At 39.7% G+C, this 26,163-nt stretch overlaps 1 protein-coding gene across 4 annotated transcripts in view; it reads left to right on the top strand.

Annotated features, from left to right (window-relative positions):
* Positions 1–26,163, top strand: part of ANKRD55 (ankyrin repeat domain 55) — a 284,495-nt gene that overhangs the window by 112,609 nt on the left and 145,723 nt on the right. Inside the window, exon 1 of one of the 4 annotated variants that reach the window (XM_019834383.3) lies at positions 24,948–25,481. The exons of the other annotated variants lie outside the window; for them this stretch is intronic. The gene's annotated coding sequence lies outside the window, so the exon portion shown is untranslated. Of the gene's footprint in view, positions 1–24,947; positions 25,482–26,163 lie in introns of those variants that run through there. 4 annotated transcript variants of the gene reach the window in all.

Here is a 26,163-nt window from a genome sequence, read left to right as displayed (position 1 = left end):
ACATAAGAAATACTGTGGGTTACCCTTACATAGGATCTTGACAGTAGAGAGACTCATTTATTTTAAAAAGAAAGAGATAACAATTGGGACAATTAGAAAGGGAGTTTCCCCTTCCTTGTTTTTAGTTTTAAAAAAGCATGTATATGTTGTACATTTAGTATAAATTAATACCTTTACTTTAACTGCTTTACTTCTAGTAAACCTCATAACAACCTGAGGAGGCAGATATTCTGCTGCCTGTGCCACTATCTAATCGCATGATCGGGCAAGTCCTTTCAGGTTCCACACCTGGAAAATGGGGACAATATTAATACCGTTATCTAGGGCTGTGAAGATTACACGAGATAGTATGTGTAAAGTCCATAGAACAATATCTGGTATGGAGTAAGAAGCTCAATCAATGATAGACTTGTTAGCATTACCATTACTATTATTTTTCTTATAATAGTGATTTTATAGATCTGAAAGCTAAGTCTCAGAGCTGTCAAGGATCCTGCCTGAGACATAGCTAGTAATAAGTGACAAAGCCAGATCCATCTGATGTCAAAGTCCCTGCTCTACATTGCCCACCCACCACATTACCCTATCTCCAGCCATCTAGACATGGGCACCATGCTCTTACAAACACAGAGCTGAATACTCAGTTGACTAGAATGCCTGTCTTATTCAGGAGAGGAGTCCTTGCTTATTGGAAAAGAGCTTGACCTTTCTTTTCAGGGGTCAGGAGCTTGGGTCACTGCCTCAGACCAGAAGTGCAGAGCTGTCTTACTCTGTCTTGATTACATCCTCCTTTCTCCTTACCCCACCTCCTGGATGCTGATAAAGCAAAGAAATAGCAACAAATGGAAAGCCTAAATAAACATTTCTTTACAGATCATACGAGAGGGGATTTTTCTTTTCCATTAAATATTTGATAACAACATCTTAGACAAGCTTTTTGATGTTACTTTCCCATATTTTGGACTGGATGAAAGTGTATGACTCATAGAAATGATCATGGGAGGAAACCAAATGAGTCACCTTGCCCAGCCCATCTGGATCTTCCCTCCGCTGTGCCCCTGGGAGCAACATCCCTGAGGACCAACCCAGCCTGCATTCCTTGTGCAGCAGTGGGGGCTGCATAAGACAGGGGTTCCTTCAGGAGACCCTGGAATCTCAGAAAAAAAAGTGAGTCAGGGAAAGTGAAACATCAGAGCCTGAAGGAGTTATCCTGAAGCTTTTCCAAAAAACATTTACTGCTATCAGCTCAGAGGTTTCTTGTCCACATTTCATCACTTCTAACTCCCAGGTACACCCCCATGGCAGAACACTGTCTCCTCAGTGCTGTGCACACTTCAAAGAGTTGCCGTCCATGGTACCCTCCTCCCCTTTCAAGCAAGCTTGAGGCACTTAGATTTGTGTATCTTTCCAACAGATAAATCTCTGTTCCCTTCACTGTTTTTATTGCTCTGTTGGAATCTATCCAGTATGTATCCTTCTGGTACCAAAGTGCCCTGGTTAAGCCCACGCTCTGGCCTTGGTTTCTGGGAGTTGGAGGGAGAATTACTACATCCTTCAGCCCACTTTGCCTCAGGTCTTTTGAAACTTCCTCCTTTTAGTCATCTAGTCAGTGAACCACATTTAAAACCTAAGCTGCTGTCCATTTCTGTGCAACCTGAGTCTCTCTTGATATGCTGTTTCTCTATATTCACTCTTCGGTGTTCTCATTTCAGACTTTGGTTCCTGGGGGCCTTGAACTTGAATGCCTACAGCCTTAATTATTTAGCTTAGGGACTTTGGGCAAGTTGATCAATCTGTCTGAGCCTCAGTTTCCTCATCTGGGGCAAGAGGATAATAATTACTATTTCCTAGCATTGGGTGAAGATTTATAGCTGAGTGAGTTGGAATCATGCTGGTTGCCTTCAGTGGGCCTCTTGCAGCCCACATCATCCAATAACCTCTTTTTGTCCAGTGACAATTCCCCTTGATGGTCATTCAAGGTGACTTTTTAAAAATTTTCCATTTATATTTTCTCTCAAAGGAGATTTTTTTTTCTGTCTTCGCCAGAATTTGTAATTCTGCTATTTCTTTATTCTCTGATACCAGGGGCTGACTTAAGTCTAAAATTGCAGTAGTATCTTATTACCCTTATCCAAATCATTAATAAAAATTGAAAATAATGTCAGTTTTTCCACTGGTGCTTTTACAAATTCATTGAAAATTTCTTGGGGCAGCTGGGTGGCTCAGTCGGTTGAGCGCCTGATTTCGGCTCAAGTCATGATCTCGTGGTTTGTGGGTTCAAGCCCTGCATCAGGCTCTGTGCTGACAGCTCAGAGCCTGGAGCCTGCTTCGGATTCTGTGTCTCCTTCTCTCTCTGTCCCTCCCCTGCTCGTGCTCTCTCTCTCTCTCTCTCTCTTTCAAAAATAAATACACATTAAACAAAAAAAAATTTTTAATTACTACTCCAAGGGTCACCTGAGTGTCTCAGTCGGTTAAGCATCTGACTTCGGCTCAGGTCATGATCTCACGGTTTGTGGGTTCGAGCCCTGCATTGGGCTCTTTGCTGACAGCTCAGAGCCTAGACCTTCCTTTGGATTCTGTGCCCCTCCCCCACTTGTGCTCTATCTCTCTCAAAAATAAATTAACACTTAAAAAAATTAAAAACCGAAACAAAACTTCTCTCACACAGAATTCATATAACTTCTAAATAAATCCAGACATGTGAACTGAAAAGGAATAGAAAGGCTGCCTTTACATGCATAAGCAAATTCACCAGGAACATTAAAATACCCTCAGGTGACTTTTAAAAATAACACTTTAATCTCTGCTCAGTTAAGAAAAAGGCAAACAAAAGAGATAAAGCTCTCAATATAATGTAGTGCTTTCATTTTGTGTTAATTGGCCTTACATATGTTTATATATATTTTTTCACCTGTCCAGGTTGTTAAAAGATAATTTCTTTGCAGATAATTTGTTTGATTTTAAGTTTGATAATCTATTTCCTTCTTTTTAGAATGACATACGGACTTCTAACACTCAACTCTTAGATATCTGTGCAGAGTTCTTCAAAGAAACAAAGCAGTTATAACTGTCATTTAAAATGCACCCAAAAGCCTCCCCTTCAATGTAGGTTAATATTCCAAATGTCAATTGTGGAACAATTTCAAGTTAAACTAAAAGAGACACAAAGGAGCTGTATTGGGATCTATCTTTTATTTAAGGTGTATTTTTTTTTTATAGCTACATCAAATCTACCCTACCTCACTCCTCTCCCCCAAATAGCCAATAATCAACAGCCATGAATTAGGTTATATTTCTGTAAACTGTTCTGCTACCAAACTAAGGACCATTCTGTTGCTTGAGGCCTGCTTTTCTGTAAAGAGCTCTTAGTCCATAAAAAGGATTTTAAGATTATAAGCCCAGCAAGCATTAATCCTAGGCAGAAATAGGAAAGCAAAGTTTTCACATTCAACAGTGTTCCTGATAGATTATCATTCCTATTCAGAATGTGAATTATGACTAAACTAGTGATTAAGCTAAAAATAAAATATGTATCTCAATTCTTTCATAATTAGAGCATTACTTCTATGGAGAAAGGGAGTTTCAGAAAGAGTTGGCTAGTAGTTTTCACCATGATTAAAGCATAATCTAACAACTGCAGACCCAATTCAATCTATTCAAGTCACTTGTTGTTATTAGCATATTAGTGACAAGATATAAAATATAGAAAAGATTAAGTCATTATGGAGACCCGAGAATGCAAGTGTAAGCTCCTTCAGAGGCCAGGCAGGTCACAGTGAGTGAAGCAGGTTCAAGGGTTAACTGGAGAGCTGGCCTCTGGATAAGGGGATAGCTGCTACTTCATTCCAGCCATTTAATATCAAGTGGAAAAGCAAGTCCAAAAGATCTGTTAGATCTTCCGAGTTTTGGAGAGAACCCAAAAATAATAGTTTTTTTTTTAATGTGAACTCTGCTCATATTCAAATTTTTAAAGTAATTTGAATTTTATTTATTTTTAAGAGACAGAGAGTGAGGGAGAGGGGGAGCAGAGAGAGAGGGAGACACAGAATATGAAGCAGGCTCCAGGCTCTGAGCTGTCAGCACAGAGTCTGACGCTAGGCTCAAACTCACAGACTGTGAGATCATGACCTGAGCTGACGTCACACATCTAACAAACTGAGCCACTCAGGTGCCCCTAAAGTAATTTGAATTTTTAAAGCATTCACTGCAAGCCCAAAGGAACCCCACCTGGGGGCAACATTAAGCTTCCCTGATGCTAATGTGTGATCTTTAATTTAAATTATATGGCAGCCACTAGCTGGATGATCACCAAACTTATTTCCTCTTCTTTCTGAGCACACAGCTAAATTATATTTCTCAGTCTCCCTTACAGTTAGCCCAAAAGAATGTGGGTGGAAGCAATGGCCATCACTACCAGGCTCTACCCTCCACTCCCTCCCTCTCCTCTCTTCTCTGCCAGCCAATGCAGAGAATCCAGAAGGGCCTCATGGTCCTGGAAGATGGCATAACCTCCACATGTGAGAAGCCCAAATGCCCTCTTGGAGGAGACCCTCCCTCACTGCTCCTCCACCTCCAAGAGACTTGCATTATACTGTGAAAGCAAGAAATAAACCTTTTTAAAAGCCCTTGAGATATTGGGGTTTTTACAACATTTAGCTGATCTTGATCATATAGTTTAAGAATTTCTCCATTGCACGTCAATAAGGGAGGTTCGTTAACCCAATTTGATCTTTAAGCCCTGAAACCTCAAAAATAATGAAACTATTTTTCATGCTACATACTGAAGTAGTACATGAAGAAATAATGCTAATATTTTAAGTCCACTTTGTTTTTGTGAGATCACAAATGGGAGTATGTTTCCATAACTAAACTGTGTTCATGAAGAAGCTTTACTGCTAGAGATAATAAGCCTTCTTTCTGTATAAAATGATCTAAAGGGAAAGACAGGGGTGAGTTAGAGAGGACTACATTCCATAACCATATCCTCAAGTCCTTTTCTCCTTCAGGTTATCTTTCACAAATTTGGCTGACCTAAAATCCCATCACTTCTTGAATAGCCTGAATAGTTGTGTGTTGAGTAGAAATTAGAGTGCTTCCTCCCTCTTCCTCCTACTTTTAGTTTTTCTGTATCCACCTACATAACTCCTATTTTTAACATTCACCCCAGAGAGAAGTACTAATGCATTAGAATGTTTTAACTATTCCTATTTAAAATCATTTCTTCTTTTGAAAACTTGAATAATTTCTAAATCAGTAAGGAATGCACACATAGAAAATAGGGAAAATATGCAGAATGTAGTTTTATGACCCCTCTGCTTCATTCTCAGAATGAAGAATTCCATTCCCAGCAGTGAACAAGTTCATTGGAACATAGGAAAAAAAAATAGCAAAGTGGCCTTTGTAATAATGATAGACATTTTCAAGTGAATTAGTAAACTGGGTAAGCACATACATATTTAAATGAAATAAGTAAAGTGGTGATATAGTCTTGTGACTAGATTGGGCACCAAACACGATATTAAGAGAGTAGCATAGAACAGTAATAATCTTCTTACAATCACCGTAAGTCAGACCTTTGGTAGACTATCACTTGCAGCTGTAGTTCATAGTGCAGAAGAAAATGCAGTACTTGGTGAAAATTTAGAGAAGAACCACAAATCTGGTTAAGAGAATGATAACAAGATCTACCTGGAGAAAGTAAACTTAAGCCACAGTTTCTAAGTATATGAAGGGCTTTGCTTTCTTTCTTTGGAGAGAGGGAAAAACAAGAAAAGATGGACACAGAAGATACACAGATGGACAGCAGACACATGAAAAGATGCTTGCCATAACTAATCATCAGGGAAATGCAAATCAAAACCACAGTGAGGTATCACCTCACACCTGTCAGAAGTGACCCAAGGATGACAAAGATCCAGAGACAAAGCATGGGACCAAACAGAAATTGAATATCTTATACATAATTTTGGTACTATTAGATCGATAAGCCAAACTCTATAAGTTAGACACTTGTGGATTTCATTATTTCCTTGATTATTCTGCTTTTGGTTTTCATAGCCTTTAGAAGTCTTTTGCCAATTAGGGGTGCCTGGGTGGCTCAGTCAGTTAAGCATCCGACTTTGGCTCAGGTCATGATTTCACAGTTCATGAGTTCAAGCCCTGCATCGGGCTCTGTGCTGGCAGCCCAGAGCCTGAAGCCTGGAGCCTGTTTTAGATTCTGTGTCTCCCTCTCTCTGTCCCTCCCCCACTTTCACTCTCTCTCTCTGTTGCTCAAAAATAAATGAACATTAAACAAAATATGTTAGAAGTCTTTTGCCAATTAAAAATAAGAAGGTTCATCAGTTAACTGGCTTGTTTTGAGGTTAAGAGGTAGAGGATACTAGATGATGCAAGAGGTAAAAGGAACAAGAAAAAGAAGAGGATTTTGATTTTCCGCACACTTGAACTCAAGAAGGATAAGAGAAACAGTGGAATCATAAGTGGTTATAGCAGAAGTGGCCAAGGTGGAAGAATCCCAGGGAGTGGGAGACACTCAAGTCAGGGACTGCTTGATGCAGAAATCCTTCCATGAAAGTCTTTCCCCTTGGAGTGGCACTCATATGTACCAACCTTGGAAGGAAGGCATCGAGTTCGTTTATTCATCAGAACTGAATAAAAGCTATGGAATGAAAATCTGTCTCCTTTCCCTATACAAACCCATCAAAGAAATGGTTCCTCCCAAGCAGTGACTTCCTTAAAAGTCAGGATCAAGAAGGAAGAGGTTCAAGAAGGAAGGAAGAGGTTGGCATTTAGGAAAAATGCCAACTGGGTGGCAGAGCCCTAAGCAGTACAAATTAACTTTAAAATCAGGTGCTATCAGCCCTCCAACATTGTCACTTTTCAAGATTTTTAACTTAGGTCTTTTGAATATCCATGCAAATTTTAGAGTTAGCTTGTCAGTTTTTACATGCCAAAAATGTCTGTTGGATTTTAGCTGAGATTATGCTACATCTGTAGCTCAGGAGTGGGCAAACTTTTTCTCTAAGGGGTCAGATGGTAAAACCTTGGTTTGCGAGCATAATTCATTCTGGAAACATGCTTATAATCCAAAGCACTTGTATACCAAAGTGAATTTCAAGAACCAGTGGCTCAGTTGTAATCATGTGACATTCGGCCTCATGTACAACTCATATTGCAAGACATCATTCATTTATCAAGTTAAAATTTATTAGAAATGTATGCTTGTCATGTGGAACACTTGCATAACGAGTTATTTGCAATCCAAGGTTTTACTGTATTTTAGATTGGTGGGGGTGGCACAAAGACCCATGCAATAGATAAATGAAAATAGGTATGGCCATGTTCCAATAAAACTTTACTTACAAAAGCAGGCAGCTTTGGCCCATGAACCATAGTTTGGCCCATGAGCCATAGTTTTTTGACCCTATAGTGGAGGAAAAACTTCCTTCTACTCTCCTGGATTCTGTATCTGTGGCACTGAAAAGTAAACTGACAAAAGATAGATTAACAACAGAAAAACAGCCAAGCTTATTAACATGAGTGGTGCATATACATATAGGAAAAACTCAGTGTTGAATAAATGGAAGGAGTGGTTAGAACGTGGATTTTAGATAGCATTTTAACAAAGGAAGATAAATTTGTAGAGAAGTGACAATAAAGGAAAAGGGGTTTAGGCTTTTAGGGGTCACAAACTGTGGGATGGTAAATATATAGAGAAGCTAATGGATGATGAGGTCTAGTTAGTGCGTTTTGTTTGTTATAGACTGGCAGTGCCATCTCACCTCAAAGGATAAGGTAGGCCTCCCTTCCTGGTAAGGAAATAGGAGGAGGACAATTCAACAGTAGGAGTTTGTGTTTTGGTTTCATACAGATAGGGGGAGGGCAGAGAGCTTGTCCTGTGGCTTTTTCTTTTCTTTTCTTTTCTTTTTTTATTTCTTTATTTTTGTATTACATAAAGATTTTGGGTTTTTTTTTAATGTTTATTTATTTTTGAGAGAGAGAAAGGGAAGCCCAAGTGGGGCAGGGGCAGAGAGAAGAGGGGGACAGATGATCCCAAGCAGGCTCTGCCCTGACAACAAAGAGCCTGATGTAGGGCTCCAACCCATGAACCATGAGATCATGACCCATGTGGCTGCTTTTCCTTAACTGCCTTCAGCTCAAAATAATCCTTATTCCAAAGTGGCATATTTTGGAGTGGCATGCTCTGAACCTCTTTATTCTCTGTTATAGATCAATTGACATTGAACAATGTTACATTTTCCAGTCCATAAGCATAGTATATCTCTCCCAGTGAATTCTGCTATTTTAATTCAGCAATGTTTTGTTGCTTTCAGTGTACAAGTATTGTACATTCTTGTTAAATATATGCATACTTGATGAATTTTTTGTAAATGGATTCAAATTAACTTCATATCAGTGAAGTTTATTTCTGTAAAGTCTATTTTAGGGAATATGGGAATTTATAATTTATTCCTTATAGTCAAGAAGATTGCTACTGTTTTGCTTACTAAGTGATATTCAAATACAGAACTGGAATAAAACTAAAAATCAATATAAACTAATCTGCTCTTAAATTCACATTAAGTTTCCCTCTTTGATTTAATGCTTCCAAATAAAGGCTTTTTAGAAAAGCAACTCAGGAACAGAAAATATAGAATTAAGATTACAAAGAATCAGCTCTCCACAAATCACACTTAGTGAGGGTAAGAACTGCTACATGTTTTATTTTGAATGGCCACTTTAAAAAGAAAAAAAAAAGATTTACCATTGTAATTATATTCTGCTCAGAACAGCCTTAAGATGAGTTGGTAGGATATGTATATGCCTCTAGGTGGCCATGAAATTAGGCCTGGGATTAAGGTGTTGCCACAAAAAATTCCTAAAGTAAAAAGCCATAAACAATGAAGAGTACTTGTCTTATGTGCATATGTATGGTACAGTGGTAAAGATGATGGGGTTTGCAATCAGAGAGCCCTGGTTTCAGTCCTGGCTCTGCTACTTTCACCCTCTGAGACGTTGGTCAAGTCATTTAAACTTCCAAGTTCCAACTTCCTCATACATGAAATGAAAACAATATTACTACGTACTGCATGAAGTTGTGGTGAGTATTGAATGAGATAATAATGTATGAAAAATTCTTGCACAGTTCCAGGAATGTAGTAAATGATCAATATGAAATAGACACTATAATAATGTTCTTATTTATGAAGATGTTGAAATCGGTGTTGGTGATGATGATTGTATAAAGTTTATGTATATGACAAGTTTGTTCTGACTTCATCCGCCAAAACCCTTAATACAAGCAAGAGAAATATCTGATAAACATCTTTAGATTTCAGTAGTCAGCTGGGGAGAGTTGGGGGTGTGGAGAGATGGAGAGATTGATGGTATGGAAACAAACAGTAATTCTTTCTTACTGGGAAGAATTACTGAGAAAGGAAGGCCTAGAAAAGAGCAATGAAGGCCAGTCCTGACACCCTTTTTGTTCCATAACAATAGGAAGAAACAGAATCTCTCTTAAGGGTCTTCACTTCTGGTCTTTTGGATCCCAAATCCTCTGTTCTCTGTTTTATGTCAAGGCCAAAAATGAATACTAATGGTTTTTTATTAAAAAAAAAAAAAGAGCTCTGTGGGCTTCTCATGAATTAGCATTCCCCCAGAGAGAAGTGGTTCACCTTCAGATAAAACCAACAATAAGCCATTTGTTGCTAACCAGTGTCCAATATACAAAGACTAGAGGTTAAACCTGGAAGCGTTTAGAGAAGACAATGCATTTTCAGTTAAGTCTTTACAGGAAAAAGCACTGAACATGATCATGATTTATGCAGAGAAATTTAGCCACTTTTAGTATGAAAAATGGTCTGCCATGCAACATAAACAATCTTTTGCACAGCTACTTTTTAAATACATCCATTTATCTTTCATCATTTTTATTACTGCTGCGCCTTATTATAAACATTATGAGCAGGATCATTTACAAGGGATAAAAGAGTCAAGAAAGTAGCACTTACTCATGAGAGTGATGAAATGCTGATACAGTCGTGTGTGTGTGTGTGTGTGTGCGCAGATTTCCACATCTTTTTTGTCTGTCTTTGCATGTTCTAGGCTAAGGGATTTCCTTGTGTAGAATTTCTATCAGAAATGGCTTGCTACTTTATTCAGCACTCTCAGAGTCCTCTCCTGAATCCAGTAGTATGCCAAGCACAGGGCCCAGCCTTGTACACATTTATTTATATTTTCTTTAATTTAATCACACTTTTCTTGCTATCCTCATGGTCACTGACTTAGGTCAAATCTTCAAACATCTTACCTGTTTTTAGGACCCTCCAACTGGTCTCCTTACCTTATTTCCTGGCTGTTCTAATTTATACTCCATACATTCAATTATGTTCTCTTGAGCATCTTTCTAGGACTCTGGGGAAAACATCCTTTTAAAATCATTTAATCTCACATCATACTCAGGTTCAAGTCAACAAAAATCTTGAGAATGGCCGTGAAAGTCTAGCTCTTTCCACACCTCCATCCCCAACTCAAAACCTAAAAAAAAAAAAAAAAAAAAAATAGGTAACATTTTTGAAGTTTTGACCCAAGAGAGTAACCATGAGGATAGTGAGAAAAGGTTGATTATGAACAACATCTAAAGGGTAGCATCTGTAGGACCTGTGACTGAGTTGATTGGTCAGCGTTCAAGGGTGATGCCAAGTCACTCATTTGAGGAACTAGTTCAGTGGTGGTTGTGCAGCCACAGGCAACTGCTGATCTGCTTTCTTTCACAAAAGATGGGTTTTCACTTTGTAGATTTAATGTTTTCTTGATTGCCAATCATCCTAGAGCGTCGCTTCCTTGCTGATTTGCTCCCTGGTCTGTGCCCACACAAAATTTATTCTCCCCTCACCTACCCACTTCCCTACCATATCAAAATCTGCAGCTTCCCCAAGTCCTCTTGTCACTATTTGATGGGCAATGATACTAGTGAATTTCCTGATAGATTGCAAAATGTTGCATTAACAAAATATTAAATGAGCAATATTCTCAAGGGGGTTGGATGAGGTAATCCTCAAAGCCCCATTCTCAAAAATTCTCTGATTTGCTGCATTTCTGCTTAGTTCATGGACTCACAAATGAACTGTCATTTCTAATGTGAATTTGCTAAAGACACAAAGATAGCCAGGACTAGTGAAATAAGACTAAATGAACACCCCAGTTACCATGATGGAGTTGTCCCCAAATCCATCTTTTGTTTGGCCTATGTGGAAAATAAACAACAAACAAATTAATAAGCAAATGCTAGGAGAGTAAGTTCCACATAGTTATCATTTCCTGATTCCCAGAGCTACCACATGGATTAAATTCAGTTGGTATCCCGAGGACTCCAGTGCTGCCTTACAAAAACAATTAGTCTGGTAAAGCAACATCCAGGCAGTCTGCTGAAGCCTGATTCCAGGAAATAGACACTTTGACAAAGTAACAAGCATGGATGCCCAAGGGAAAGAGAAACCCTGAAAGAGAGTTGTTTTAAGTAGCTGTTTAATGATTGAGCACCTTGAAATGCTTTCACTTGGTGGGGAGAAATTATACTACCTAGGGATGTGTGGGTGGCATTTAAAGTTGACAGACAGTAATGAGTTCTGGTTTAAAAAAAGAGGTATTTTATTGCTCTAGCAATTTTTACACCTCCTGAGACATCTCCATTGTATATTTACACCTGTATTAAGAAAAAAGAACAAAGCAAAGAAGGAAGAAAGAAAGGAAGGCAGGAAGGCAGGAAGGCAGGAAGGCAAGAAGGAAGAGTGTTTCTACCTCGTTTCCAAAGACTCTTGTAACATTTTAAAAGCTAATAGTAACTGATCTCTTAGAACTCCTCAGGCTTTGTGCTCGGGGCTTTACAAATATTAGCTTATTTAACCTTCACAATTATGTAAGAAGCATTATTTCCCCCTTCTTTTTTAATGTTTGTTTGTTTGTTTGTTTGTTTGTTTGTTTTTGAGAAAGAGCAGGGAAGGGGCAGAAAGAGAGAGGGAGACAGAGGATCCGAAGCAGGCTGTGGGCTGACAGCAGAGAGCCCAGTTATTCGGGGCTTGAACCCACAAACCATGAAATCAGGACCTGAGCCAAAGTCAGACACTCAACTGATGGAGCCATGCAGGTGCCTCCATTTCCCCCTTCTTATAGCACTAAAACCAGAGAAATCCTATGCAAACAGGTACGAGTTAATTATTTTGCAAGAATGCAAAAAAATTGAAAGGAATCTTTCTCTATCCTTTTCACAAAGCTTCTCCAAGTTAAGTGAAGGAACATTATAGTGTATAAAAAGGCAAGGCTCCACTGAGTCCTCATTTCCACTGCTAATAGCTGCTTGAAGACTTTGAATAAGTCAATGACCTCTCTGGGCCTTCGTTCCTTCCTTATTGAAAGGATGGATAAACAGTCCCCAACCCAGCTGCACACTAGAATCACCTGAAGAACTTTGAAAAACTGCCAATGCCCCAACCCTGCCCCCACCCTAATTCCTGACTAACTGAATATCAGAATATCTGGAGTTGGGGTAAAGTATGTGGCTTTATTGCAGGAAACAGAGCATATATGTCCCTACCTCTTTGAGCAAACAACTTAGTAGGAGAGCCAAAAGGCAAACAACACTTATATGTATGTTAATATATTAATATACACTTATATTTCATGTATATATAACAGTTGTGGTAAGTGCTATCAAGGAAAAAGAGAAAGAGCAGTGTTAGAGTGAGTAATAAAGAGAACATGATCAAAAGTGAGGAGCAGGGGCTTGGGAAGACCTTACTGTGTGTCAGAGGGATAGGAAGTAGGAATTGGTCAGGCACAGGGCAGAGGCAAGAGCTTCCCAGGCTAAGGGAATATATATCTTTCTTGGTTAGATACGTATCAAACTTGATTGTCTGTTTCCATAATACATGCATACATATACACACACATACAGATATATTCCCATATGTACATATAAAGTAACTTGTTTGAAGGCCTCCAAGCCAGCAAAGAAAGGTGCAAAGGACAGGACAAAGTGATAAGGGGAGCTGCATGAGGTTGGCCTTGGGGAGGTCAGCAGCAGCCAGAAAGTGTTATTTGTTGTATTGAGGACCTTAGATTTTGTCTTAAGTAAAATAGCAATAGTGAGCCAGTGATGGTTTTGGGCATGAGAGTTACACATTCAGATTTGTCTTTTAAAATATCGCTTGTAATTAAGTGTGGACAAAGGTATGGGCTAAAGAAAAAGGGCTAAAGAAAAAGAGGAGAAAGTTAGAAGGTACTGTAATAACTGGAGTGAAGCTTTTGTTCCTTAATGAAGCCAAGTTTTAGTAGAATTCTAGGTACCTGTGGAGACTGAATAAAGAATGGAAGAACAGGAGGCAAGAAGTTTGACAGAATGCAAGTGACATAATTCATTAAAAATCAGTAAATTGCTTTGTACTGAATTTAGAGTAGTGCCTTTGACTTTAATACATGCTAGTCTCTTCCGCCTGGGTTTATTCTGTTCCCGTGTAAGCACACTGACTTACCCTGCCCCCATTCCTATTCTCTCTCCCATTGTGTTTCTTCTTCCTTGTCATTGTTTATATTTCTATTCCAAGGCTTATGGTGCCATTCAACCCTGTAGCTCCCATTTTCCATCCTTGCAAGAGTTTCCACTGTGCACTAGAGCATGGTTGGAGGAAGACACTAATTGTGCAAGGTTTGGCCAAGCATTGATTATTTAGCTTTTTGTGCCCTGCTTGAGTGGCTGGTCCACTGGCTTCAGTCCATTTCCTAATGGAGAGGTGTCAGCTTCACAAAAACATCACCTCGATTGGCACTAATTACCACCTTTCAGAGCCATCATCACCCAAAGGCTTAGGAATGAAAGGTCAGCAGGAAAATGAACTTCCACTCACACCTTCTGGGGTGGTCCCTGGCTTCTGATCATGCAGAGAGCAAGGGCTTTTGGGCAACAAGCCTCTCTGCTTTTCTGCTCTTACACCAGATGTTTCTTGAGAAGCCAGCCTTATGACACCAATCTTCAGCTCATGCAATCACTGGACCCACAGCAGAGCTTTGCCTTGTTAAATTTCTGTCCCTGTCCTAGTTTCCCAATGATTCCCAGTGGAGAGACTGGGTTCAAACAACAAATGGTCCTGGAGAAGGTGGCAGTAGCATGCCCATGCCCCAGCAGGTGTATGTTCACAGTGCCCACATCCTTATCCAGGCAGTGAATTAGTTGTCACCGGAGACTTCCTGCATAAAAATAGCTCCGGGTCAAAGACAACTTTTCACATGAATTCTTTACCTTTGATCCTCCTGACATCTTTCTGAAGGGCACAGGGCAGGCATTGCTATTAGACCCATTTTACGAATAAAGGGATAGAGACCAGAGAGACTTATGACTCGCACAAGGTCCAGTAGTCATTTTATGGTGGAGCTGGATCCCCAAAGTGAACTATTATGAGGTGCAGGGGTATGTGGATCAAATGAGATCACATATACTAAAGCACCTTGAAACCTGGAAAGCACTAGGTATTAGTTTCCTGAGGCTAAAGTAATAAATTACCACAAAATATATTCTTTCACAACTCTGGAGTCCAGAAGTCTGAAATCTAGCGGGACCTCTCCTCCCCTGGGAGGCTCTAGGGGAAATCTATTGTTTGCCTCTTCCAGATTCCAATGGTTGTCACCATTTCTTGACCTGAGGCCACTTTACTCCAATCTCTGCCTGCATGGTTATGTTCTCTCTTTCGCCTATCTGTGTTCTCTTCTGTCTCAAATCTTCCTCTGCCTTTCTCTTAGAAGAATACTTACTTGTTATTGAATTTAGAGTCTACCCCCTAATCCATGGTGATTTACTCATCTCAAGATCCATAATTTAATTCCATCTGCAAATACCCTTTTTCCAAACAAGGTTACATTCATAGTTCAGGGATTAGGCCATGAGTATATATACAGTATTTACGGTTGTTGCTGGTGATGACGGTGGTGGTGATGCTGCTGGGGATGCTGACAGAGGCCAAGAACTGTCCAGTAGTCCACATGACACCCTTTTTCTATGTCTGACAATCAAGTTGAAGCCGCATAACCCGGTAGTTAAGAACATGGACTCTGGAGCCAACCTGCCCAAGGTTCAAATCCTAATTGTACACTCGATGATTATGTGACATTGAACCACTTCCTTAATCTCTCTGGGTCTTTGTTTCTTCCCTTGTAACACGAAGGTAGCAAAGTCTTTCCTCACAAGGTTGTTACAAGAATCAAATGATTTAATTATGTGTAAAATGCTTAGACCAGTGTCTACATTACAGAAACGTTGACTGTAATTATTCCTTAAGTGGCACCACATCACCTGTTTATTATTGAAGTAATGATTTGGGTAAATAATGGACTTGTTCCCCTAGAGAAGCATTTTTTTAATCAGTCACTAATTCTAAGACTTTCTGGGTGTATTTTCTAAAAAGGAATATTCCAAATTATGTGTAGAAAAAAAACTAAATGCAATGAGAAGGATTTTTTTTTTTTTTTTAATCTTCCATTAGCGTCTCATTTGATCGTGAAGTTTCTGGTGTCTTTTGAGTTCATTTTTCAGTCTAAAAGTTCAGTTTGTCTTACAAGGATTTGGAAGAGTTCTGCAGGCTGACAAGTCCATAAAATATTAGATAGAGACATTTAATAGAATGCAGAGGTTTTTAGGAAGGATTAAGTGTTTGAGCAAAATGTTACAAATTAGGATGATGTCAGATAGACTGACTTGTGGAGCTTCAGCCCAAACAAGTAATGTTACGCTTCCTGGTCTAGAGCTGAGTACTCCTGTACTCTTTTTTTGGGTTTTATTTACAATAAACTCTATTGTTTTTCCTAGAATCTGTCCAATTTACCCTGCTTTAGTCTCAGCCAGAGGCACACTGTCAGAAGAGAAGTTAAGAATGAGGTTTTTGCTCCTGAAATGAGGCTTACTAAGATAAACATTAATTTTGGCATCTCATTAGTATATCCAAAAGAAAATGATGGGGGAACCTAAGGGCTGTCGTAAAAATAAATGTTGACAGAAAATAGACCAACTAGAAGGAACCTTGGGTATCAATTTGTACAATTCCTGTAACTTTATTTTTTTTAACTTTTTTATTGTGGAAGTAAAGTATACTCATCAAATATTTTGGAAGTTATAGAGAAGTGCCCCCCAAAACTAAATAAAACTGTTTATAGTAGTCTTAATATCCAGAGATAACTACTACTAATATTTTTATTTATTTTCTTCTAATATAAGATGCAGTTTTCTTTCCATGGCTGGAGTCATGCTGCTGAAATTAGAAATGAGTTTCCTCTTGGGGCACCTGGGTGGCTTCATCAGTTAAGGGTCTGACTCTTGGTTTTTGGCTCAGGTCATGATCTTGTGGTTTCATTGTTCGAGCTCCACATTGGGCTCTGCACTGTCAGTGCAGAGCCTGCTTGGGATTTTCTCTCTCTCCCTCTTTATACCTACCCCCAACTCATGCTGTCTCTGTCTCTCTCAAAAAATGAGTAAATAAAAACAAAAGAAATGCTTCTCCTCTCTAGAAAGACTGCATTTTGATCCTTTTTTATTATAACAAGATGATAACTTATACTATAAAAGACAGAGCTGGATCAAAAGAGTCTCCCTCTCCTTTGAGTGCAATCTCATATTACACTACCAAGGAGTACCCAGTTGTCCACACTAATTCTGTCCTTTGCCCAAACGTGGGACTGTGCCACTGTTCTCCCAGGTCCACGTAGCCCCTCAAGTTGATGAAGCAGTGTTGTCTTCTACTGGCAGCTGAATAGCAATACTAGAAAGTAGTCAAGGATACATCTCTTTTTTTAGGACAGCTGAAAACATTATTGATAATAATAGTTAAAATTAACTGAGATCTTTCTGTCTAAATAATTTGAATCTAGTAACTCATTTAATCCTTACAATAATCCAATTAGATGATTCACTTTCAATAGGTGCAAAGACAGGCTTTGACTTTTACAGTTGTCTTGCTTCTAATCACTTTAGAAGAACCCTTATAGAGATGCTGGCAGTGTAATGGTGATACCAAAGCTGCAGAACTTTCTAGTGATTAAGGGAAACTGGAGACGTTTCAAAACTGAAAATCTGAGAATGAGTTAGAAATTCAGGATTTATTCAAGTGTGAGATGTTACCATACTTCAATAAATAGAATGAATTAATTACATTGGGAAGTGTTTAGTTTTGCGTTAAAATTAGTCATCCATTGAAGTGACATTGTAATAGTACGTAATACTTAGATTTATCTTCTTTCATATTTTGTGATTGAAAAAGGATAATCAAATAGAGAAGCATGCTGTCTTTGCCTCGGCTAACTCCCCCAAGGGAAGACTGTAGCTCAGGTGAGAAGCCACCACCTACTAGGAAGAGTCAAGCAGTGGGAAGACAGTGGGACTTCAGATTCAAATTCCTGCTCCACCATTTGCTAGCTAAGCTACTTACTAGGTGCTCCTTAATCATCCTTTTTTAAAATTTCTTTTTTTAATTAAAAATAATTTTTTAATTGCAATATAGTTAACATACAGTGTTATATTAGTTTCAGGTGTACAATATAGTGGTTCAACAATTCCATACATCACCCAGTGCTCATCACAGAAAGTACACTCCTTAATCCCCATCACCTATTTCACCCATCGCCCCACCCACCTGCCCTCAGTTTGTTCTCTATAGTTAGGAGTCTATTTCTTGGTTTGTTTCTTTCTCTCTCTTTTTTTCCCCTTGTTAATTTGTTTCTTAAATTATACACATGAGTGAAATAATATTGTATTTGTCTTTCTCTGACTGACTTACTTTGCTTAGTATTATACTCTCTAGCTCCATCCACACATTGTTGCAAATAGCAAGATTACATTCTTTTTTATGGGTGAATAATATTTCATTGTGTGTGTGTGTGTATGTATATATATATATACACATATATATACATATATATATAATCATATAACATAATCCATATATATAATATATATACTAATTATATATTATATATACATATATACTATAATATATATACATACATATATACTAATAATATATGTATATATACATATATACAATGGAATATTATTTACACACATATACATATATACAATAGAATATTATTCACTCATAAATATACCCATATATATAAACATCTTTTTTATCCATTCATCTATTGATGGACACTAGGGCTATATCTATAATCTGGCTATTGCAAATAATGCTGCTATAAACATAGGGGTGTATGTATCCCTTTGAACTAGTGTTTTTGCATTTGGGGAGTAAATACCCAATAGTGTAATTACTGGAACATTGAGTAGTTCTATTTTAACTTTTTGAGGGACCTCCATACTGTTCCACCATGGTTGTACCAGTTCGTATTCCCACCAGCAGTGGAAGAGGGTTCTTTTTTCTCCACATCCTCATCAACAATTGTTTTTTCTTGTGTTTTTGATTTTAGCCATTCTGACAGGTGTGAAGTGATATCTCATTATGGTTTTTATTTACATTTCCCTGATGATAAGTGATGTTGAGCATCTTTTCATGTATCTGTTGGCCACCTGTGTATCTTCTTTGGAGAAATGTCTGCTCATGTTTCCTGCCCACTTTTTAAATTGGATTATTTGTTTTGGGGGTGTTGAGTTGTATCAGTTCTTTATACATCAGTTGAGTTGTATCAGTTCTTTATCCTTTTATTGGATAACCCTTTCTGATTTTGTAGGTTGCCTTTTAGTTTTGTAGATTATTTCCTTCACTGTGCAGAAACTTTTTATTTTGACGTGATCTCAATAGTTTATTTTTGCTTTTATTTCCCTTGCCTCAGGAGACATATCTAGAAAAAATGTTACTATGGCCCATGATCCTTGTTCGTCTTTAATTTCCTAAAGAAATGGAATAAAATCCCCTTTGCAGTGTTTTTGTGAAGATTAAATAAGACACTGTATGTAAAATGCCTGGCAACAGAAGTTAATTAAGAAATAAATAACTTTTATTGTCTGTGCCTCCTCCTGACAGTGTATTATGTTCAAAACATAGAATACCCAAAGGGGAAGGAACATCCTCATACATTCTGGCCTTGGCAATGCAAAACCTATCATGGTGTATATGGTAATCAAGCAGGATGAATACAGAGGTTAAAGAGAAATAGTACATACCCCTCCCCCCCACAATGCCCCTACTTATCCAGCCAAGGGCAGCAGCTGGGCCAGGAGGCTGGGAGCTGGCTGGCACCAACTGAGATCAGATGAAAGAAGAGCAGAAAAAGGAAGAGAATCTCTCCCAAATGTATGCTCATCAGCTCTTTTTAAAGCGCCTGAACCTTCCCAGGCTCATCCTGAATCTTTAGTCTGTGCTCCCTATGTCCCTTGGGGATGCAGTTGAAGATAAAATACTTAGAAATATGACTCAGCTACATTATAATATTACATATGAGAGGTCTGGTACAGAAAGGCTGCAAGATGGTTGAGAATAAAATAATTACAACCCCCACAGGATCCTGCCTTTGACATTTCTCCTTTGAAGAGTCCAAACATCCTTGCCAATAATAGACTCATCCTTGCTCCAAACATTGCTAAGAAAAGGAAAAGGGAAAAAAGGAAGATATAGACTGTTCCAGGGCCCTAGTCAGTGAACACCAATTATTGGGCTCTGAGGAGTACTAACAGCCTTGGATGGGTTCACAAACTTTAGGTTGCTTGTGGGACCAAAATTAATCTAAGAGCTAAGTGGTAGAAGCAAAGGAACAGTGAAGTAGTTAGGCTTCCCCTGAGAACTGAGTTCTGATTGTAGCAGGGTGAGGTGAAACTTGATTTTTTTTTAAGTTTATTTATTTTGAGAGAGAGAGAGAGAATGCATGCAAGTGGGGGGAGGGGCAGAGAGAGAAGGAAAGAGAGAGAGAATCCCAAGCAGGCTCCGTGCTGTTAGTGCAGATCCCAAGGCGAGGCTTGAACCCACTAACCACGAGATCACATTCTGAGCTGAAACCAAGTCATTCGCTCAACCGACTGAGCCACCCAGATGCCCCAGTGAAGTTTGATTTTTTTTAAAGATATTGAAAAGCACTTGAACTTGTGTGAGAGAGGTGGGAGCAAATTAGCGTGAGAACTTTAGGGATCTTCTGTGAGGGAAGGAGCTAAAGCCCCAACCCCTCTTCCCTGTGATTCAAAGTTACTGAAATCTCTTGAGGTGAACTAAGGGGCAGTGGGTGACCACAACCACCACCCAAAACCAAAAAAGGCAAGGAAACCTCTGAAACAAAACTACTCTGAGGGAAGAATGAGACAAGAGGGAGGGGCTAGTCCTGCTATGTATGAGCCAGCTGGTTGAAAGGAGAACAGCCGAGGAACCTGTTCCCCACAGGGTAGACTGGAGCCTCAGGACCGAGTGAATCTAAGCCGGTTTCACTGCGAGTCAGGCCAGGGTTGGTGTGGAAATCTCTTGACTAAGAGGAGCACCAAAGGGTGGAGGGTAAAGGATTATCCTCATTTCCTCTCGAAGAACTGTTGCAGCAGATCCCTGGAGAGGGCTCTGCATTGAATCTTGGGGAATGGGAAACAGAGCCACCAGCCTTCAAGCCAAGGCCAGGATGCACTCCTGGCCATGCAAAGAGAGACTCTCTGCAGATCCCCTGGGTTTCAGCTGCCTCCCTCTTCCAGTGTCTGGCAGCTGGAAAGTGTTAGTGTCTGCTAAAAAGAGAGAGAGAGAGAGAGAGAGAGAGAGAGGGATTGGTTTTCCTGCTGATCTGAACAGCAGTGGGCTTGGGAGTTGTATTTTCCAAGGCCAACAGAGTGATGGTCATTTCTGTCCCAAATTTCAAAGTAGTTTAAACTTTAAACTCATTAAACATTAAACTCATTGAGCAAAGGAGGAGCCAATGAGGGAGAGTGCTGTGGTTCAGAGCTTGAGCTCTCTGGTCAGACCTCCCTTAGGTCAGAATGCTGTTCTTGTCACTCAGTCCTTGAGCCAATGGCTTCAACTTCCTCAGCTCGTTTCCTCATGTGTCCTTATTTTCAAATGGGGACAGTAAGATGCCTATCTCACAGGGTGGTTATGAAAATTAAATGAGATAACGCATGTAACATGCTTGGCACCTAGTAAGCCTCAATAAGTGTTCAATTAGACAAACAAAAGCTAAATTGGTGCCAGGCCTGTTCCATGGGAAGAAAACTATGCTTGGCAAGTGTTTCGGGTGGATACAGCAAGTTGTGTTTGAGCAACAGCAGCGAGCAGTATACTTCGCTGACGCAGAGAGGTCGTGCTGAGAAATAACGAGCAATTTGGGAAGAAAAAGGCAAGTGCGTTTGGGACAGGCCCAGAGTGTTCAGAAGAAGGGCTTAGATGACGAGTGGATTCAGACGAGGGTCAAGGCCTCCTGAATCTTAAACAACTACACCTTTTTGGGTGTAGTTTTTGATTCTCCCTAAAGATTTTCAGTTTTGTACAAGGACATTCTCTATTTTAGTCTCACTTCCTCTTGTTTCTCCCTTTCCCCTAAATTTCTCTTGAGGATTCTGTTTCCATCGTTTTGTCACATCATTTGATTTTAATTCTCATTTGAAAATAATTATGTGTGCTATTATGCATTTGGAATTTCAGTCAAATACGCTCTATGTAAGACACAAGAATGCACTCCTCTGAAACACACAGAGGTGAAGAACAAGGGGTGCCTCTCAGGATGGTGGTGGAAGAGTCATAAAACTTCGTACGTCAGGAATCTTCTTGACAGGCCTTCCTAGGCCTGAGTCCAAGATGAAGCTGAGAAAAATGAAAAGGGTTTTGGCTGACAAAGCAGATGACAGGCAGGGAGAGCCAGTGAAAGGGAATTGGCCAATGGCAAAAGGGGCATTGGCAAGGTTTTGTGAAACGCCTTGCTGGAAAACCATAAACCTCAGATTGTCCGTCTGGCGAATCAGTCCTCAGAGGCAAATCATTTTTGCCTGTGGAAGGTGCCTGCCAGGAAGCTGCACCTCAGGGGGCGCCTTTGGAGAAGGGATCGTGTCTGGATTGGTGCCCGACAGTAAGTGGATGGGGATGAGAAGAAAGGGCTCACAATGAGATCTCTGAGGGCTGCGAAATGGAGAGCAGCTCCAGTGGCTGACACTCGTGAGTCACAACGATGGGAAAAGAAGTTGAGAAATGAGGGAAGAGGACAGGATGCTGGGGAGGGAGGAGGTGGGAAGCAGCTTTGTTTTTTCAGTCGGAGGCTGTCAGGGCCTGTCTTCTTCTGTGACGGGTCTCCACTGGGAATTACTCATTGACCCTTTCAAAACTCAAGTCTGCCTTCTTCCAGGTGAACGAACCGCTTACATGGGTCTCCCAAATGGGCACTTCCACTGTGAAAATCTCTCAGAAATAAAATATGTGTTTGAGTGCATGATCTCAACATAGGCTGAGCTGACACTGGGGAGCAGGGCTTATCCTCACCAGGTAGCAAAGTAAGGCCTTCACGGCAGGCCCTCTCCATTCCTCAGAGTGTCCTTTTCCCTTGTCTTAGTGTCATACCTTTGGCTTCCAGGTCATCCAGAAGCCTGCTTCCAGCATTCTCCTATGGCCTCCTACTCAATTCTTTCTTTCCTAAGAGTGCTGGTTTTCCTTCATCTCCCTAATTTCCTTGATATATATTCCCTTTACATTGAGAATTTGAGGGAGGGAGGGAAGGTCCATGCTAAAGTGTTAATAACCAGCACTAATATAGTTTTATAACCTCTCTTGGAGCACACTGTCTTTGCCTAGATCTCCCCAACCTGTTTTCATGTCCAGTGCACATACAATATTTTTTCCACACACTGGAATAAATGAAAGTGAGAGACAGTGGGCCATGGAGGGCTCAAAGGGATCAATAATGTTCAACTTCTATAACTCTTCTGTGCACATCAGTTGGGAAACTCTGTCTTAACCCATTGGTTTTTCAAATGTGCTTCAGTGAGTTGTAGCAGTGTGCAGATGTGTCTCAGGAGTGTGGGCCTGATCCGATGGGTCTTCTCTTTCAACTACAGCATCTGTGCTTTTATGTTTTGTTTATGAGACCTCTGAATAAAATCAATGGATAAGAAGAGTTTTGGCAGCTTAAAGGAGTTAGAAAATCACTATCTTAAATACAACAAATAAAATGTTTAATGGTAGAAGCTTGGGCACCCATTACAGGGTAATAAGGGAGATATTTTGAAGACGGGGATTTTGTGGGGTCCTTTTGCCATATCATTCGGGCAATAGTTTACTCTACACAGACCTCCCTATAGGCAGGCCGTGCACATCAAATGTGGATATCTTGACCATCTGGCTCTTGGGGTTTTGTTTCTTTAAAAACCCTGATGCTTGAAAAAGCTATCCTGGCACCAGCGGGTAGATTAATGCCAAAACCTACTAATGTCTTAGCTCAGTGAAACCAAAAATACGATCACTGTTCTTGCCCTTGGTACCTTTTGAATTGCGTTTTGATTTATTTCTGCGATTTTTCAGAGGCCATACAACATCTAGGAGATCAAAGCTGCTGAAAGAAAGCCGAGCAAAATGAAGTCTTGAGGGTTGGCTGAGCTATTTCATAAGATTGAGGCATTGATTTGTTTGCTCTTATAATTATGTGATTTTGTTGTTTTTATTGTATGTATTTCCACCCTATCTTCTTCCAAAAAGGAGTCAAAATGGGAAAAACTCATTGAATTGTATTCTATAGAAGAGATTTAATCTCAAAAGTTTAGGTCACTTGGTGTTTGGTGAATACATAATTTCAAAACTAACAAGGTTTAATTTGAAATTATTTTAAGACTTTCATTGCCTGATTTTCATTTTAAACCTTGTATTAAAATAAAGTATCAGTGATGTTGACTGTATAAGAGATATTTAGAAGAGTGTGTGTGTGTGCACACAAGTGCCTATGTATGTTTTTTATTTATACTCCACGTTCTATAAGGGATTTGAGGCACTGTAAAAGGATTTGAGGCAGCAAGAACAATTGTTTACAACTTGGGTGAATGTCTTAAAATACTGATAAAGTTTTACCCTTCAGCCCGGATCAACCAATAACATTTTCCTGTTAATCAGTGGAATTTTGATAACACACTTGAAATATGCTTCTTCACCTTTAGATGTTTCTCTACTAGAATTTTTTAGATTGCTTTTCAGAAGCACCAGAGGAGAGTGGAGATACAGAATTGGTTGAAACAGACTCATTTCTGTGACCCTTGCCTCGAATTCTCTTTCTTTCTTTTTTTTTCTTTTAATATTTATTTTTAAGGTAGCGTCAGCGAGGGAGGGGCAGAGACGGAGCGGGGGGAGGGGGCAGTACCAAGGATCCAAATGGGGCTCTGTGCTGACAGCAGCAAGCCTGATGTGGGGCTGAAACTCACAGACCCTGAGATCATGACCTGAGCTGAAGTCAGAATGCTCAACTGGTGCCACCCAGGCATCCCTCAAATTCTCTTTCTAAATCTCTGAGTACAGTTGTCTGATTTATTCTGGATACTTCTGGGCCAGTGAAATTCTAATCTTTAAAATAAAAAAGTTCTAGGAAGAGGCCAATTAAGATTTATTTCATATAAAATAAACCAATCTCCAGCAAAGAGAGCCTGTCCTTCCATGACACTCAGCACCCTATTGAAGTAGGATTCATGCTCTCATAAACAAAGGAGAAAGTCAGTTAGTCAAGACTGCTTCCCTTGCTTCCAACTCTCATTTACCTTCCCTTGCCTTTTTACTGTTCTCATGTGTTATGTTGTCTGTGTGGCATTTTACTTTAAAATATTTCAATATGGGGGTGCCTCGGTGGCTCAGTTAAACGTCTGACTTTGGCTCAGGTCATGATCTTACAGTTGGGGGTTTGAGCCCCACGTCAAGCTCTGTGTTGACAGTGTGGAGCCTGGAGCCAGCTTCAGACTCTGTGTCTCCCTCTCTCTCCCTCCCCTGCTCTCTCTCTCTCAAAAATAAAAAATAAACATTAAAAAGATGTTTAGTATTTCAATATGAACATTGTGTCATATTGTATTTACCAGTTAACTCTAACTTAACTGCAGTTAGCTAGCCTTTAAAATACCACATCTTGGGGAGCTACCCTGTAGAAGTGGTTAACCAGCATATGAAGTACCCTAGCCAGAATCAACATCTTCCAAGATGGTTACTTGGCATTGTAAATACAATTAACCAAACCTGCACGAGAGGGCTTACCAATTAGCATTAGGGATGTTTAAAATAGTTTTTTAATTGGTGAAATGAGTAGTATTCAAAATAGGTGGTTGGCTAGTAGTGTCAGGAAGGAACCACCACCCTTCTGTGGATGAAGTAGAAGCACGTAGCAAGCCCAGCTTGCTGACTACAAATGGTTCAGACTTGAGATCTAGACCTCTTAATTGGCCCTCAATTCTTCCACTCTGCCACAGAGTGCCCTGTGCCTGACACAGCACCAAGCTGGCCACACCTGCCATCAGAATATGTTTGCCTCAAATTCAGTTAAGCCTTTTTATTGGAAATACTGAACAGCAGATCCAGGTAAGAGAGGGCCCAAGGGTAAAGGGTGGGACTTCTCAGCTACAGAGAAGTTTTAAGACTATTTTACAACACCTAACGTCTAGGTGTTGTCAGAATATTGTCTAAAAGTTGTTTTCATTATAATACAACTCCTGGTAGTAAGGCTGTGGGGAAAGGAACACATAAGCGCCCCCATTCTCACTTCTAATGGTTGGAGGCTATTAACATTTACCAGAAAAACTTCATATTTGCCAAAAGGCCAGTTTGGCTTGGGTGGATTGCTGTGCCATGCATATTTCAAATCCATGCTTCAGAGTCCAGAAAGGACTCACTTATGGACGTCGAGGGTTTATTTAGATAAAGATGTTAAGTTAAGGTTGTATTTTTTTTCTTGGTATTTTGGGACTCTGATAGCATTCTGTAAATACCCCGTTCTCAATTGTTATAACTGTGTGGGGGCCTTGTCTCTAAACACTTGTCTCTAAACACCATGTTACTGTGATTTCTGGGATATTTTCTGAACCCCTTTAAATTCAGGGAACCTGAGAATTTCATTTTTGAGCAATAATTGTGCTCCTTTTCTGTGTATTTCCTTATAAGCCTCTGGATCCTGAACAGGTTCCAAATCCAGAGCCACCGAGGAAAGGGTGGAAGCTGGGTAGAGTGTTCCCTCATTCTGTGCTGGCTGTGATAGGCAAGCACT

The sequence above is a fragment of the Felis catus genome, chromosome A1 (assembly GCF_018350175.1).
Source record: "Felis catus isolate Fca126 chromosome A1, F.catus_Fca126_mat1.0, whole genome shotgun sequence".
In the NCBI taxonomy this organism is placed as follows: domain Eukaryota; kingdom Metazoa; phylum Chordata; class Mammalia; order Carnivora; family Felidae; genus Felis; species Felis catus.
Note: the sequence above shows the minus strand (reverse complement) of the source record. Positions and strands in the feature narration are given on the sequence as shown.